Source organism: Dermacentor variabilis, chromosome 11 (assembly GCF_050947875.1).
Source record: "Dermacentor variabilis isolate Ectoservices chromosome 11, ASM5094787v1, whole genome shotgun sequence".
NCBI lineage: Eukaryota > Metazoa > Arthropoda > Arachnida > Ixodida > Ixodidae > Dermacentor > Dermacentor variabilis.
Window position 1 is genome coordinate 127,344,870 of NC_134578.1, and position 8,056 is coordinate 127,352,925.

Sequence of the window (8,056 nt, forward strand, 5' to 3'; positions counted from 1 at the left end):
GTCCTTCACTTCACTCCATTGTACTACTGCCTTGTGGGCGCCCTGCCGACATTGGTAACCTCAGCAACAGCGTGGGCAATTTTCTAAATTTCAGCCTGTCTAGAGACTCTATGCTCTCTATCTGAGGAATAAACTCGCGACGCCTCAGTCTTTCGCTGTTAACGAAACGCTGTCGCGTAGAAACGAGACCCGAGTGCAAGCTTGTTTGTAAGGCCAAACCAACGACGGCAACCTCGTAGAAAACGGAGCAGGCGAGCGGAAAACACGCGCAAGGGGAATGCTTACTTCCGTCTGAATGCGGCCGCTCGAGGTGACTTTCTTTGAGGCCTTCGTTTCAAGCCCGTGCGCAAGTGTAATATAGCACGCGCATTTCCTTCATTTCTTTTTATTTACCGCAAGGCCCACTGAAAATTTTGATACGGCACAGGCCGGGACGGATCGCAACGTGTAGAATCGACCGGCAGAATTAGGTAGCGTGCCCCATGTACGAAGACGAGCAACATAGAAGTGAATGAAAAAAAAAAATAAATATAGAAAAGACTGCGCACTCCTTCCAACCGGAAACAGAGGGGGGAGAAGAATCGCCATGTGAAGCACAGGTATTGTATGTTAAAAAAAGTGCTACCTCATAATCTTTACCACTATCCCGCGCGCGTGTGTTTGTATATGTATATATACACACATACATATATATATATATATATATATATATATATATATATATATATATATATATATATATATATATATATATATATATATATATATATACACACACACACACATGCTAGCATAGCTTAAACGCAGCTTTGAAGCTCAGCCTTACACAAGAAGAAAGCACCACCCCTTTCGCAATCCCCATTTGAACCATTTAAGTGAGAAACGTGAGTACAGCCAGGTCGTTCGAAACTGGCGCGAAAACGCATTGGCGCCATCTGTGTACGGAACTAGGAAAACCTACGGACTTCGCCATACAGAAAGAACGGTAGATGGCGCGAGCGAACTAGAGCCAGTGAGTAATGGCAGAAACGTCTTGGGAAGAGAGAAAAAAAAAACACGCAAAGGTTGTTGGCTTGTGGCAGCATTCTATTTTACAGCGAGTAAAGAGCATAGCAGCTTCTAAAGGAGCAGCTAAAAAAAGAAGAACGTGAGAGAGGGAGACAAACAGGCGTGTTTCCTTAGAATGCAGAGCATGCAGCACACACAATCAAGTGCCAAAGAGACCGGGAAAGCAGATGGCGCGAAGGCGTATGTCGTCAAAGCTTGAAAGCAATTTATAAACTACAAGGCGCGCCGAAGTCAACCTACTCTCATCAGGTTGCTCCTGCCTCCGATTGCATTTAAATTAAAATTACAGTCGCCTCAAAGGCAGAGAGAGAGAGAGAGAGAAAATAAATACACTCGCTTCGTGCAGCTGCACACGTTCAAATTTTACAGCAAGAGCACTCCCGAAAGCGCAAAGCCCGCTGCTGCCTGGCCGGAATGCGCTCGCTTCAGGAAATCGCCGTGCTTGCCTCGGCAACCAAGAGGTGTCGCTTGGCACACTGCTGCATTGTAGCACACCGGGAACCGTGCAGACGTCGGCGATCGCCTCGACATCGCTGCGAGCGCTCGAAGAGACAAAGTCCGAAACGACGTCAGCCGGGGCGGCGGGAGCTCGATACCCTTCACGAAACTTCTGCGTGTACACCGCCGAACGGCCACGACGGAATCGCTGGCATCCTGCTCGCAGCTGCATTGTGTCGCGCCGGGGATCGTGGAAACACCACGCAGACGTCGGCGTCGGCCCCGACATGGCTTCGAGCGCTCCAAGAGACTAAGTCCGAAACGACGTCAGCCGGGGCGTCGAGCACGCCGCCCGCGCTGGTCGCACTCGTGCTCGGAAATGGCGAAGGGGACCGCGCTAGCGTGCCTTGAATCGGTGAGCGGCGGTACCGCGGCGATCGCGAGAGCTCGTATCAGCCGCGCCAAAGCGAAATATTGGCGCTCGGCTCGGCGCAGTACGCCGCCTCGTCGCACGAGTACGGCCCCATGGAGGTCTGGCCACTTATCGCTGCTATTATAAGGGGAGAACCGGGCCGGCGTAGTCGTCGGCGCCGCGACGTTGGCGCGCGCTCTCGAAGAGACAAAGTCCGAAACGACGTCAGCCGGGGCGGCGGGAGCTCGATACCCGTCACGAAACTTCTGCGTGTACACCGCCGCACGGCCACGACGGAATCGCTGGCATCCCGCTCGCAGCTGCATTGTGTCGCGCTGGGAATCGTGGAAACACCACGCAGACGTCGGCGTCAGCCCCGACATGGCTTCGAGCGCTCCAAGAGACAAAGTCCGAAACGACGTCAGCCGGGGCGTCGAGCACGCCGCCCGCGCTGGTCGCACTCGTGCTCGGAAATGGCGAAGGGGACCGCGCTAGCGTGCCTTGAATTGGTGGGCGGCGGTACCGCGGCGATCGCGAGAGCTCGTATCAGCCGCGCCAAAGCGAAATATTGGCGCTCGGCTCGGCGCAGTACGCCGCCTCGTCGCACGAGTACGGCCCCATGGAGGTCTGGCAACTTATCGCTGCTATTATAAGGGGCCATACGGTCCCGGCTGACGTTGTACCGCAGTGCGATTTTCGGCTTGCGCGTCTTCGTAGCTGTTTCCGCGCACTGCTGCGGAGTCGAGAATCGTGCCCAGGCACGGCTACGCGAGCGCTCGAAGCGACCGAAGTCCGAAACGACGTCAGCCGGGGCGGCGGGAGCTCGATACCCTTCACGAAACTTCTGCGTGTACACCGCCGCACGGCCACGACGGAATCGCTGGCATCCCGCTCGCAGCTGCATTGTGTCGCGCCGGGAATCGTGGAAACACCACGCAGACGTCGGCGTCAGCCCCGACATGGCTTCGAGCGCTCCAAGAGACAAAGTCCGAAACGACGTCAGCCGGGGCGTCGAGCACGCCGCCCGCGCTGGTCGCACTCGTGCTCGGAAATGGCGAAGGGGACCGCGCTAGCGTGCCTTGAAACGGTGAGCGGCGGTACCGCGGCGATCGCGAGAGCTCGTATCAGCCGCGCCAAAGCGAAATATTGGCGCTCGGCTCGGCGCAGTACGGCGCCTCGTCGCACGAGTACGGCCCCATGGAGGTCTGGCAACTTATCGCTGCTATTATGAGGGGCCATACGGTCCCGGCTGACGTTGTACCGCAGTGCGATTTTGGGCTTGCGCGTCTTCGTAGCTGCTTCCGCGCACTGCTGCGGAGTCGAGAATCGTGCCCAGGCACGGCTACGCGAGCGCTCGAAGCGACAGAAGTCCGAAACGACGTCAGCCGTGGCGGCGGGAGCTCGACGCCTTTCACGAAACTTTGGCGTACAAGCCGCCGCACGGCCACTACTTAGTCGGCGTCACCGTGCAGAGGGCTGCACTATAGCTCGCCGGGAACTGGGGGAGAACCTGGCGGGCGTCGTCGTCGGCCCCGCGACGTTGGCGCGAGCGCTCGAAGAGACAAAGTCCGAAACGACGTCAGCCGGGGCGGCGGGAGCTCGATACCCTTCGCGACACTTCTGCGTGTACACCGCCGCACGGCCGCGACGGAATCGCTGGCATCCTGCTCGCAGCTGCATTGTGTCGCACCGGGAATCGTGTAAACACCACGCAGACGTCGGCGTCGGCCCCGGCATGGCTTCGAGCGCTCGAAGAGACAAAGTCCGAAACGACGTCAGCCGGGGCGTCGAGCACGCCGCCCGCGCTGGTCGCACTCGTGCTCGGAAATGGCGAAGCGGACCGCGCTAGCGTGCCTTGAATCGGTGAGCGGCGGTACCGCGGCGATCGCGAGAGCTCGTATCAGCCGCGCCAAAGCGAAATATTGGCGCTCGGCTCGGCACAGTACGCCGCCTCGTCGCACGAGTACGGCCCCATGGAGGTCTGGCCACTTATCGCTGCTACTATAAGGGGCCATACGGTCCCGGCTGACATTGTACCGCAGTGCGATTTTCGGCTTGCGCGTCTTCGTAGTTGTTTCCGCGCACTGCTGCGGAGTCGAGAATCGTGCCCAGGCACGGCTACGCGAGCGCTCGAAGCGACAGAAGTCCGAAACCACGTGAGCCGGGCCGGCGGGAGCTCGACGCCTTTCACGCAACTTTGGCGTACAAGCCGCTGCACGGCCACTACTCAGTCGGCGCCGCCGTGCAGAGGGCTGCACTATAACACGCCGGGAACCGGGAGAACCGGCCGGGCGTCGTCGTCGGCCCCGCGACGTTGGCGCGAGCGCTCGAAGAGACACAGTCCCAAACGATGTCAGCCGGGGCGTCGAGCACGCCGCCCGCGCTGGTCGCACTCGTGCTCGGAAATGGCGAAGGGGCCGGGCTAGCTTTCCTCGAATCGATCGGCCGGGGGCCGCCCCGTAGGGGGACCGAAAGGCGATCGTTCAGGAAACGGCACTGGCCATTCGCGAGAAATTGCCGTTCGCGCATTCGATGGACGCGCTGCAGTTTCACGACTTCGGCATGGTGCCGCCGACGTAAGCTTTCAATCTTGCTCGCGGCGTTACGAGGCGGCACGATTTCCGCCAAACGCTCGTCGAAAGTGCCACGAGTACGGCCCCATGGAGGTTTGGGTACTTATCGCTGCTATTATATGGGGGTCCCAGAGAGCAGTCGCCCCCAAAGCGACCTGGGTGTTTGATGTGCGGCGGGCTTCGTGCCCGTCAAGCGTGTCCCCGGTATCGCTCCCGTGGATCCCACAGCTGACGTCTGCAGCCTCATCCGCTTGATGCGTTAGGGGCTGGTTGTCGGACGACGCTTTTTCCACGATATCGAGGTGTGTTCCCCATCGTCCTCGGACGAGTCAAATACGAAAGCGCCGAAGGCGCGGGCGTGACCCGTCGCCTGGCGGCTTTGCCGTCTCGGCTACGTTGCAAGTGTCGGTCGGTCCACCAGTGCTGCGGGCTCAAGAGAAACCGCAAGCCGCGATCGAGTTGACACAACCAGTCTATCGAGAATGTTGCGTGCTTCTTGCCGCGTGGCGATACCCGGCCCTGCGGGGAGGGCGCCGTAGCGAGCTCGAACGCCGTCGTCTCGGACTGCAAAGTGCTACACTTTGCGAGAACGAAGCGTGTTGGGGCGCCTGAAGGTGGCCTCGGCATCGCAAAAACGGCGTCCGGCCTGCTTGAAAGGCTGGACGCGCAGTTGAACGATTACCTGGTTGATCCTGCCAGTAATCATATGCTTGTCTCAAAGATTAAGCCATGCATGTCTAAGTACATGCCGAAATAAGGCGAAACCGCGAATGGCTCATTAAATCAGTTATGGTTCCTTAGATCGTTTCTTCCTACTTGGATAACTGTGGCAATTCTAGAGCTAATACATGCAGTGAGCCTGAAGCCCTTTGGGCGACGGGTGCTTTTATTAGACCAAGATCGATCGGGTTTCGGCCCGTATTGTGTGGTGACTCTGGATAACTTTGTGCTGATCGCATGGCCACGAGCCGGCGACGTTTCTTTCAAGTGTCTGCCTTATCAACTTTCGATGGTAGGTTACTTGCTTACCATGGTTGTTACGGGTAACGGAGAATCAGGGTTCGATTCCGGAGAGGGAGCATGAGAAACGGCTACCACATCCAAGGAAGGCAGCAGGCGCGCAAATTACCCACTCCCGGCACGGGGAGGTAGTGACGAAAAATAACAATACGGGACTCTTTTGAGGCCCCGTAATTGAAATGAGTACACTCTAAATCCTTTAACGAGGATCAATTGGAGGGCAAGTCTGGTGCCAGCAGCCGCGGTAATTCCAGCTCCAATAGCGTATACTAAAGCTGCTGCGGTTAAAAAGCTCGTAGTTGGATCTCAGTTCCAGACGAGTAGTGCATCTACCCGATGCGACGGCTCGGACTGAACATCATGCCGGTCCTTTCTTGGTGCACTTCATTGTGTGCCTCGAGAAGGCCGGTGCTTTTACTTTGAAAAAATTAGAGTGCTCAACGCAGGCGAGTCGCCTGAATAAACTTGCATGGAATAATAGAACAAGACCTCGTTTCTGTTCTGTTGGTTTTTGGAATACGAGGTAATGATTAAGAGGGACAGACGGGGGCATTCGTATTGCGGCGCTAGAGGTGAAATTCTTGGACCGTCGCAAGACGAACTACTGCGAAAGCATTTGCCAAGAATGTTTTCTTTGATCAAGAACGAAAGTCAGAGGTTCGAAGGCGATCAGATACCGCCCTAGTTCTGACCATAAACGATGCCAACCAGCGATCCGCCTGAGTTACTCAAATGACTCGGCGGGCAGCTTCCGGGAAACCAAAGTGTTTGGGTTCCGGGGGAAGTATGGTTGCAAAGCTGAAACTTAAAGGAATTGACGGAAGGGCACCACCAGGAGTGGAGCCTGCGGCTTAATTTGACTCAACACGGGAAAACTTACCCGGCCCGGACACTGGGAGGATTGACAGATTGAGAGCTCTTTCTTGATTCGGTGGATGGTGGTGCATGGCCGTTCTTAGTTGGTGGAGCGATTTGTCTGGTTAATTCCGATAACGAACGAGACTCTAGCCTATTAAATAGGTGCGGGGTTCCCAGCACCTTACAACCTTCTTAGAGGGACAAGCGGCTCCTAGCCGCACGAAACAGAGCAATAACAGGTCTGTGATGCCCTTAGATGTCCGGGGCCGCACGCGCGCTACACTGAAGGAAGCAGCGTGTCTTTATCCCTGTCTGAAAAGACTGGGTAACCCGTGGAACTTCTTTCGTGATTGGGATAGGGGCTTGCAATTGTTCCCCTTGAACGAGGAATTCCCAGTAAGCGCGAGTCATAAGCTCGCGTTGATTACGTCCCTGCCCTTTGTACACACCGCCCGTCGCTACTACCGATTGAATGATTTAGTGAGGTCTTCGGACCGATGTCCGGCGCGGCCTTTCGGTTGCGCCGGTCTGTTGGAAAGATGACCAAACTTGATCATTTAGAGGAAGTAAAAGTCGTAACAAGGTTTCCGTAGGTGAACCTGCGGAAGGATCATTACCGGATTGTGAAGGGTGACGAGCGCCATTGTTTCAACCCCGTGTGGGTGAAGCAGCTCGCTGCGCCCGACGCTTTCCGCCGCTGGCCCCGCTTGGACGCGGGGACGGCTATACCCGAACATGCCGGGGACTGCCTGAATTTTGAGGGGCGCCCCGTGCGAAATTTGTTGCGCCCAGTGGACGCAGGCTGCAACCTTGGACGGTTGGCTTGGCCGCGCCCGCGGGTAGAAACGGCGTAACGCACAATGGGTGGGCTTTCTGTCCGCCTCGGCGCTCTTGCGCGGAAGGGGAGTAAGACGACCCGACCTGCTGCTTTGCCCAGTACGAGGGGAACGGCGAAGCGTGCGGTCGGTCAAGGAACTGACGGTCGAGAGCAGCTGCCGCTTAGTACACACGGAACCGTGGTGCGAGCGCTCTCCCGTCCTCCGCGGCAAACGCTGCCGAGTCTGAAAAGGCTGGCGGCTGCCGGTCGCTTCCTGCGGCGAGTATGGAGTAACGACCCGACTTTGTTGCTGCCCAAGTACTAAAGGAACGGTGTGGCGCTCGGTCGGTCATGGAAGTGGCGGTATGAGGGTGCGGCTGCCAAGTACGGAAGGAACCGTGGCCTAAAGCGCTCTCCCGTCCTCCGCGGCAAATGCTGCCGAGCCCGACAGGGCCGGCGGCTGCCGGTCGGCTCCTGCTCGTGACGCGCGAGGTGTCCGAGATCGCGGTTCAATGCGACGACGTCTGCAGGCTATTTGCCCGCCGCCGAGGGAAAGGCGGCGTTGCTGCGAAGTACCGAAGGAAACGCGGCTTTGCTACGTCGGAAGCGTTCTGCGGTTAGCGGACTTGTGCGCTTTGGGAAGGCGCCGCACGTCGAAAGAGGAAAAGTACGGACAGACGAGGGAACGTAGTCCCGGATTCGAACGCACTTGCGGCCAAGCACCTTGCTGGCTTCGTCTTCCGCCTCAAGTAGACTTGTTGTGGCTCCGGCGCAGGAAAGCCCCTCCCTGGCACTGGCCGAGTGGTTTTGGAGAGCTGCGCGAGTACGCACGCCGAAAGAGCACACGCCGAAAGGCGCTCTTCGAAACCG

General features: G+C 57.5%; 1 non-coding gene across 1 annotated transcript; it reads left to right on the top strand.

The window, feature by feature from the left end:
- The first annotated feature begins 5,170 nt into the window (after nucleotides 1-5,170).
- On the top strand, nucleotides 5,171-6,985 carry LOC142565143 (small subunit ribosomal RNA). The gene has a single exon (XR_012824826.1). It is a non-coding gene; the product is annotated as a small subunit ribosomal RNA (ribosomal RNA).
- The last annotated feature ends 1,071 nt before the right edge of the window (nucleotides 6,986-8,056 follow it).